The sequence below is a fragment of the Microtus pennsylvanicus genome, chromosome 6, assembly GCF_037038515.1.
Source record: "Microtus pennsylvanicus isolate mMicPen1 chromosome 6, mMicPen1.hap1, whole genome shotgun sequence".
Lineage (NCBI taxonomy): Eukaryota > Metazoa > Chordata > Mammalia > Rodentia > Cricetidae > Microtus > Microtus pennsylvanicus.
Genome location: NC_134584.1, coordinates 26,549,112 through 26,558,839, shown reverse-complemented (window position 1 = coordinate 26,558,839; position 9,728 = coordinate 26,549,112). Strand labels below are relative to the sequence as shown.

General features: G+C 43.3%; 1 pseudogene; it reads right to left on the bottom strand.

Annotated features, from left to right (window-relative positions):
- Nucleotides 1-1,354: 1,354 nt before the first annotated feature.
- Nucleotides 1,355-2,037, bottom strand: LOC142852781 (selenoprotein K pseudogene; annotated as a pseudogene).
- Between the last annotated feature and the right edge of the window lie 7,691 nt (nt 2,038-9,728).

The following is a 9,728-nucleotide window of genomic DNA, read 5'->3' as shown; positions in this document are numbered from 1 at the left end:
TGTATTAGAGAGCTCCCTCTAAGTACTTAGTTGTGTCTCTCTCTTCACTCACATGTTGAAATTCTAAGCCAGAATATCTTTGAAAGATGGTTTTATTTGGAGATAATGCCTAAAAGGAGGTCATTAACTTAATGATAAGGTCATGTGACTCATCATGAGTCTCATGAGTGAATGCTAATCTACATTGATTCTTTTAATGAGAGGAAAATGTTATTGCATGCGTGTTAACACACACACACACACACAGTCATCATACAAAAAAAAGTTGCAGGTACACACAGTAGGAGTCAAGTCTCAAAGAAACTAAGCCTGGGGATGGAGAGATGGCTCAAAGGTTAAGAGCACTCACTGCTCTGCTGCTCTCCCAGAGGCCCTGAGTTCAATTTCCAGCACCTACAGGGTGGCTCATGACCATCTGTAACAGGATCTGATGCCCTCTTCTGGAATGCAAATGTACATGTGGACAAAGCACTCAGAAGGAGAAGGAAAAGGAAGGTTGAGAAGACGGAGAAGAAGAAAGAGGAGGAGGAGGAGGAGGAAGCATCTAAGCCTGTCAAAAACCATGATTTTTGATCTCCAGGGCTGGGAGAATAAATTTCTGTTGGGTAAGCTACCCAGTCTGTAATATTTGGCTACGACGGCCCTAGAAAAGTGATTCACTGTCTTATCTTTGACCTTTGTGATATTCACAACGGCATAATTCACTTCATTGTAGTTTCCTGTGCCTTTTGTTTTTATTTGGTATCCCAGGCTGAGTCAACTTTCGATCCTCCTGCATCAGCTGCTTGAGTACTGGGATGACTATACCCTCACAGAGGACTCTGGAGGATCACATGCTTGGTGAGAGGCAGGTCTTCTTAGAAACAGGAGGGAGCAGGAGGTGTTGGAAAAGTGGCAGAATTTGCATTTTGCTCTCAGACCAGGGTAGGTCACATACTTGGTCCTAAGGACAGAGTCTTTCGAGGGTATGGTCTGTGATCAAGGGACAGAGCGAATCTGACAGTCCAATTCATAAATTTAGACAACATCCCCGACCTCAGCTAACCAATCAAATTTATTAACAACAGATGAGAAAATAAATTTTGCCTAGCTTCAGGGAATGAGAATTTATAATGCCCTGTGTAGTAATCAGAGTAAGCTCGCATGACATCTACCTAGTTGTATGGATTTTCTGGTACTAATTTAGGTTATCCAAACTCTAACTTCAAATCAGGGAGTTGGGCAGCCACTGGGCAAAAAGGGATAGGCTAGCAAAATATAAGTAGCACATAGTATGAAACAACTCAGGCTTGGTTCTGAACTACAATTAAGAAATGTTTCTGATTAACAGTGATTTTTCTTAAGCCAATTTTTTTTTCTTCCAGATCAGAGATTCTGGGTTTAATCATATAAAGATGAGGAATCAAGTTTAGCAACCTAAAAATATTTACTTATTAAAACTATATTAACACTTTAGTAAACTATACAAAAAGATACGGAGACAAACATGTACATTTATAGAACTGCATATCAGTCAGGCCAGATCCTGCAGAGGGAATTCCCAGCATGACCTCATTCATCTGTGAGGACACAGAACAGTCCTTGTTTTAGACACACACCATCTTGTCCTGCATGAGCTGCTCTTCTCGTGGTGGCTTCCTTCTACACACACGTGTGTCTAGTTGTCTGCTTCTTAGAGCAGACGTTTACCTTCCTCATCCACCACCCATTGGAGGAGGGCTGGGGCCTTGAAGATGATTGATTCGACCCATTCTTCTTCGTGGAGGGTTTCCTGGTGGCCCCCTTCCATCATCGTATCTGGAGCCAGACGAGCTTCCATAGCCTCCTCTCTTCTTCACATCTTGCTGAAGCAGAGTTTTGAAAAAAAAAACAAACCCACAAATTCTGCTATTCCCCAGAAGAAATCTGTTATAAAAGACAACCTCCAGGGGGACTGATTCCGGCTGTCCAACACTTGTCCATTCGAGATGTAAACCATCTTCCCTCCTGGTGCCCGCTTCCAGACGCCGGGGGAGACCAGCGCAACTCGCCTCCCGCCCCGCCTTAAGCCAATTTTTTAATTTTTTTATTTTTTTTTACAAACCAGTGGTCAGGTTAACCATGGCCACATCATTTCTAGCTTTCAAAGCTTATACTCAAAAAGCTGCTTTTGGTCTTCTTGTCTCTAAGATCGTCCATTCTGGCTTATTTTGCATCTTATTGATACTAAGATCATAAACTTTCATTATCTTCTCCCCAACCCCTAAACATTTGTTTGGCTTTGAAGCTACAAAAGTTTAGTGCTTGACACGCCTGCAATTCTGTATTCTTCCTCAGAGAAGTATGACGTCTGGGAGGTGGGCCCAGAAGTTGTTTTGCTCCATGCCATAGCACATCAGTCAATGTACTAGGCTGTCAGATTATTGGGGGGGGGGACTGGCATTAAAAGTGTGAACTAAGGTTTCTAAGGAAGCCATATCTATGTCTTAGAGCCTAAAGACTAAGGTGAGTTGAGCACCGAGATTATGGAAGGGGGATATTAACACCAAAATGAGAGTCATCTAGTGGTATCTTTGGTTCCCTTTCATAGACAGTTTCAATCAACCTCTGCATCTGACCTAACCTCCACTGGACTTCTAGTTAAAAGCTGGAATGGGTGACTAAGCTTCATGTGTTTCTAACCTCTACCAACCCTAAAGCTGAGAATGTGTGACTCCTACATTAGACACTTCCTCTGTTTATTGCAGCCCATGCATGTGATATCCCCGTGGACATTAACTAGGGTGTTTCTTTAGTTCAGGTTATCTTTTCCACGGTGGAGCATGGCCTTGGTGGTGACTTGAAACCAGATTCTTGGATATAGTCATTCATATTTGGCTTAGAATATGCTATTTCCTCTAAGGTAGACTTGTTATTTGATGCTCATAGAAGCCAAAGTGCTGGTGGCTTCTGTTGGCCATTTGAACTGAAGAAAGGGGTGTGTGCAATGAAGGGTGTGTTGCTTTGTGTGGTTACACACACAATAAAATCTGTTTTATAGAGAGGAAAGGATGAGGCAGGCGAAGAGAAGCCAAGGAGAAAAAACCTATGGTTGGTAAGGAATGGAGGGATCAAGACCAGCGAAACTTTTCATGCCTTGGTCCAGGGCTTGAGAGATCTGATGTCAATCTTCCCCTCCAGGACCTTGGATCTCTGTGTTTTTAACTTACCTCACTTCCTTTGGCTTATAGGAGTGTGATGCTTTTGAAACTTTGTTCAAAATTGTCTAGACCAAGGGAATGTAAAAGGACACGTGGGCATCACAGAAGGCATCCTCTTCCCTCCATTAGCTTCGGTAGACATCACTACTCCAGCCTGCTTTCTGATCTTTTATTACTCTTCACACATTTCCAGCTCTTCCCTAACTTAAAAAAAATTTTTTTAGCTGAAATCCTCTTTCTTCTTGTCCTAATAGGATTCCACATATTTTTAAAGATCCATTTGAGTTTGGTCTAGGTCAGTGGTTCTCTTCCTAATGCTGTAACCCTTAATATAGTTCCTCAAGTTATGATGATACCCAATCACAAAATTATTTTCATTGCTACTTCATAACTGTGATTTTACTACTGTTTTGAATTGTAATGTAAACAACTGTGTCTTCTGATGGTCTTAGGCAACCATTGGAAAAGGGCCATTTAACCCCAAAGGGGTCACGACCTACAAGCAGAGAACTGCTGTTCTAGGTAAAAGCTTTTACAGACTTTTCAACACAACTTCACTTCTTTAAACTTCCAATTGTTCCAATTGTTTCTCTTACAATTCTTAAAAATGTAATAGATGCTGTGGCTGTGATGGTGGTGATAGGGAATGTAAGTTCCTTCCGGTATACCTAGAAGCTTAATGCTCTAGCACCCTGCAATTCAGAAATAATTAGAAAAATCAAGATATATACCACAGAATGTCAACAAAGGGAAGTGGCTCCAAAATACACAGAAATATTCACATTGTTAAAACATGAAATTTATCAGAAAATACAAAATATAAATATTTACCTGACATTAGTATTCAGTTTAATCTATAGCATCTGCATGGAATGTGATAACAATACCAAATAGAGAAGAGACTGGAAGGAGAACCTGGAAAACAGAAAAGAGTCTAAAGAGGGTAGATATCATTAGAAAGGAAGGTGATGAGAGAGAGAGAAGACGAGAAAGGGGTGGCATGCTGGCAAAGCCTTCCTTTTCCCTGCCTTCCAAATGGGCCGAACACTAACCTGGATTCTCACAGGATCTCTGCTCTTCGGAGGGAAAAGGAAAAACTGTAAAGGTGAGGACCATTGAAAACAAACACGGAGATCACAAGGGCAAGCGCCTCCTACAGCAATGGAGACTTGGTATCCATGGCCTCTGACCCAGGGTGGAGCACTCCGGTCTTCATGTGGAGCACTCTAGTCTGTGTGGAGTACTCTAGTCTGTACGACAAATCTGAATCAATAGTAACAAATGGATGTTTTTAAATAACAGACACATGAATCCTAATAGGCCAATACCCACTCCACAGATTTGCACAGCACTTTTTATTATCATGTGGTTCATTGTCATATAAGGTAGCCACACCTACCTTGCATTGTAGATCTTAGAAACCCAAGACCGAAGTCAGAAAATTCTAAGAAACATCACTTGGCTATCTCCTTGGTTGAAGAGGCTGCGTATGACTCGCCATTGACCTTTGGTTCATGTGAACACTCCACCCTGTCTGTCTCTGGGGTTTCCCAAGGCTATGCCCTATGACTTGTGTTTGGGTCATTTATTTTTCTCCTACCATCTAGACCCCAAAGTTATGTTAAGCAATGTTATGAGTTTGCTTCAGGATATCCTCGGCCTACCCCATAGACAGAACACTCTAAATGATTTGTGTGTTTGTTTTTTACGCTCTAAGAGATTTGAAGTGCAGAACAGAGCACATTCTGTGTCTGTTTCCTTTCCTCAAACAAGTTGTTTGTTCAGTTTTATGAAAACATCAAAAGCAGCATGAATGGGAAGCTATGTGTGGTGGCTGACACCTTTAATTCCAGCACTTAGAAGGCAGAAGCAGCCAGATCTCTGGGAGTTCAAGGCCAGCCTGGTCTACACAGTGAGAGTCAAGTAGAAAAGGTGATGCCTACCAGTTTCAGCTCAGCTTCCTGGAACTTACAAAGATTACCACGTTTCCCTTGTTTTTGCTCCAGCCTAGACTCATAATGAGTCTAACCCCGAGTCAAGCAGTGACCAAAAGCAGATGCCAAAGCAACCCTGGAGCCCTGTAATCAACAAGCACAAACACTAGCCTTTTTATTTTTACAACTATTTGTACAAATCACTACCTTTGTTACCTCCTTCTCTGCCCCCACATCTGCCCTACTTCTCTTTCTTCCCTGAGTCTTAGAAATATCTTAGCTTTACAATGGTGAGTTTATTGGCTTTTCTGTGTGTATGTCTGTTAATGTGTGTGAGAGAAGCCCCCGATTTGATGAGTCACAAGAAGTAACCAGGCTCCTAAATTCTGCCCCACTTGTTCACAATTGATTTCAGAGAAACATGGGAGAGTTCCAGACGGATATACAAGCACACATGGCTTGATGCTCTTCCTTCCTGCTGTCTGGGAGACATCTTCTTCTGGGCTAAAATCAGGCTGTGAGGGAAGGGAAGCACTTCTGCTTTCCTTCATCCTTGGCCAACTCCTTTTTTTCCTTAAATGGCCGAATCTCTAATCTGTGTTGTTTTCACTCTTTCCACACACTACGGGCAAAGCACTCCGTGGGTGTTAAACTCTACCCTGACGAGGCCACAGAGCCGGGCACTTTGCGTTTTCCGGAGTGCAGACCTGGGGCGCTGGAAAGCTGAAGCATTGTTCTTCCAGTCAGATGAAAACTGGCGTGCTGTTCCTTGACTTTGAAATCCAAATTGGAGAACATTCATCGCTTGTTCACCCAGTCGAATTCGGGTGATTCACCGTCCAAATCCAAGTCACAGTGCTGTGATGAAATATGAAACTCATTTTCCCCCCAAGACTCAGATACCACAGATGAGACCGAACAGTTCACAGCAAGGTCAACTCCAACTCTGTCACATGCTGATCAGCTCATTTGGGAGCGGCAAACCAGGACATTTGGGTTCAAGGAGTTATTGGCCCTGCTCCTCACACACAGGAGCCGTCACCAGATAACTGCTGCCTAAATGAGTTGCCACACTGCCTGCTGTCTTTTAGCGACCTCGGGTTCCTTCACATAATAAGGACTAATCAGAAGGATGCAATAAGACATCGTCTGTTTATAGAGTAAGGAGTATTATCTGGGATTTGGAAAAGAAACTGAAGATTTTCTGCTGGGCAGGCTGTACCATTTGTGGAGCTCAGTACAGACTGGGCTGCCAGATTTCTGGGTTCAAAACTGAAGATTTTGAGACGGTTGACTAAAGAACACAAAAGCCAGCGGTAGTGGTGGTTGTTTAGCATCACCAGACCCCAGGCAGCAGGCTGTGGCTCTTGTCACAGCTCTCATCTTAATGTGAGTAAGAGAGGGTCTATTCTGCAGCCATTTTGAGGGACGACCGTGGCCCAGAAACATAGATTTAGGTGATCCTAAGTTCCACATTCCGGTGTGGAAACAGCTTTCCTAAGTTTTTATAGTTTTACAGAGCAAAGAAGGTCATAAAATCCAGGCAAGTTGAAAATACACTGGTGGGCGCATCAGAGAGGTGGTTACAACGAGATGGGGCAGCTTTTCTACAGACCCCAGACGCTGCGTGTCGACAGTCTTCGCTTCGGGGTTGCGGAATGTGGAGTCTGCTAAATTAGTAGATTCTAAAAGGTCTTCTTCATCTATTTATTAGTCATAGGATGCTGGCTTTGACACAGAGGAATGGCTGCTCCGGAGGGCTAGAGCTAGCCCAAGATAAGACAACAGGTTGTGATGCTGCAATGTTCCAACTTCTCCATAGAACTACAGTTCTCATTAGTCTCTGCAGACTTAACTTCTTCTCAGGAGTTTCCCTTTCTTTTTTACTTTATTATATTTATTATTTTTAAAAGAGAACAATCTATCTTTTTTCATTATACATACCAATCCAAGTTCCCACTCCCTCTCGTTTTCCCATTCCCTCCACACACCCTCCCACCCTACCTTCATCCAATCCTCAGAGAGGGTAAGGCACATTACTTTGGGGGAAGGTCCAAGGCCCTTCCTACTATATCTAGGCTGAGCAAGGTATCCATCCAAAGAGAATATGTTCCCCAAAAGCCAGTACATGCAGTAGAGATAAATCCTGGTGCCACTACCAGTGGCTCCTCAGTCTGCCCCTGCCATACAACTGTCAACCACATTCAGAGGGACTAGTTTGGTCCTATGCTTGTTCCTTCCCAGTCCGGCTAGAGTTGGTGAGTTCCCATTAGCTCAGGTAGACTGTTTCAGTGGGTGAATACATCGTGGTCTTGACTTTTTCATATTCTCATTCCTCCTGCTCTTTAACTGGACTTTGGGAGCTCAGTCCAGTGCTCTGCTAAGTCTCTGCCTCTGTTTTCATCAATTGCCGGATGAAGGTTCTATAGTGATATTTAAGATATTCATCAGTCTGACTATAGGGCAAGTCAAGATCAGGCCCCCTCTCCTCTATTGCTTAAGGTCTTAGCTGGGGTCATCCTTGTAGATTCCTGGGAATTTCTCTAGAGCCAGGTTTCTTGCTACCCTATAATGGTGCCCTCAATCAAGATATCTCTTTTCTTGTTCTCATCTCTGTCCTTCCTCCATATCCACTATCCTGTTCCCTCACATTTTCCTCACCACCCCCTTCTCCCCTCCTTTTTCCCTTCCACCCTTCCTTCTCTCTCCACCCCCATGCTCTTAATTTTGTCAGGCAATCTTGTCTATTTCGACTTTCCAGTTGGATCTATATTCTCTAGGATCATGAACTATAGGCTCAATATCCTTTGTTTATAGCTAGTATCCACTTATGAGTGAGTACAAACCATAGTCATCCTTTTGGATTTGGGTCACCTCACTCAGGAGATTGTTTTCTAATTCCACCATTTGCATGGTTTCCAAGGCTCTGAGGTCTGAGTCAACTTCCAACACAGAGCTGCATGGAAGATGACAGGGAGTAGGAGGAGGAAAACAACTTTAATAATCATGATCTATATTTTACAGGTGCTGAAATGGCAGCATGGAGAGATTAAATAACATGCCCCAAACCAGACAACTAACGTTGCAAAGCCAGGACTCAAACTTGGAATGTCGCATTACAGAACAGAAGACAGTGCTGTGTTCTAAAACAAGTCTTCATTGCTGGTGGGAATGCAAACTTGTGCAACCACTCTGGAAAGCAGTGTTTCGGTTTCTCAGGAAATTCGGGATCAACCTACCCCTGGACCCAGCAATACCACTCTTGGGAATATACCCAAGAGAGACCCTATCATACAACAAAAGTATATGCTCAACTATGTTCATGGCAGCATTGTTTGTAATAGCCAGAACCTGGAAACAACCTAGATGCCCTTCAACGGAAGAATGGATGAAGAAAGTATGGAATATATACATATTAGAGTATTACTCAGCAGTAAAAAACAAGGACTTCTTGAATTTTGCATACAAATGGATGGAAATAGAAAACACTATCCTGAGTGAGGTAAGCCAGACCCAAAAAGAGGAACATGGGATGTACTCACTCATATTTGGTTTCTAGCCATAAATAAAGGACATTGGGCTTATAATGCATGTTCCTAGAGAAGCTAAGTAAGAAGGTGAATCCAAAGACAAACACATAGGTATCCTCATGAATATTAACCTTCATCAGGCGATGAAAGGAGACAGAGACAGAGGAACACGGGACAGAAATCTCAAGGTCCAAATCAGGAGCAGAAGGAGACGGAGCACGAGCAAGGAACTCAGGACCGCGAGGGGCGCACCCACACACTGAGACAATGGGGATGTTCTATCGGGAACTCACCAAGGCCAGCTGGCCTGGGTCTGAAAAAGCATGGGATAAATCCGGACTAGCTGAACATAGAGGACAATGAGGAATACTGAGAACTCAAGAACAATCGCAGTGGGTTTTTGATCCTACTGCACGTACTGGCTTTGGGGGAGCCTAGGCAGTTTGGATGCTCACCTTAGGAGACCTGGATAGAGGTGGGCGGTCCTTGGACTTCCCACAGGTCAGGGAACCCTGATTGCTCTTTGAGCAGATGAGGGAGGGTGACTTGATCGGGGGAGGGGGAGGGAAATGGGAGGCGGTTGCGGGGAGGAGGCAGAAATCCTTAATAAATAAATAAATTAAAAAAATAATAATAAAATAAAATAGTGCAGAAAAAAAAAACCAAGTCTTCCTGTGGGGTAGCAGCGTGGCAGGCGACAATAAACCTTCTACTACCAAGTGGCCATTGTCTGCAGCACTGTAATTAGAGAAAGCCAGCCTGAGCAAACAAAACTGAATTTTACAAACACAACTTATTAGAAATGTGTGTTGTAGGATTACCTACACAATGAAGAATAATTAGGACCAGGATGGCAAAGCATTGCCCAGGGGAGTTGGGTTTAAGAGGGGAAATGGGGGGAGGGATAGAGTCAGCTGTATTACTTTTAGAGCAATGAGCTCTGAAATGAGGTCCAGAGATGTAAAAGCTTACTTTTGTAAACAGCATCCACATTCTTTTCAAGTTTGCATTCCTTATAGGTTGTTTAAGTCACGTGTTAGTCAGCAGCTACACACTGAGCCTCTCCTGCGAGGCCAGTGTTGTGT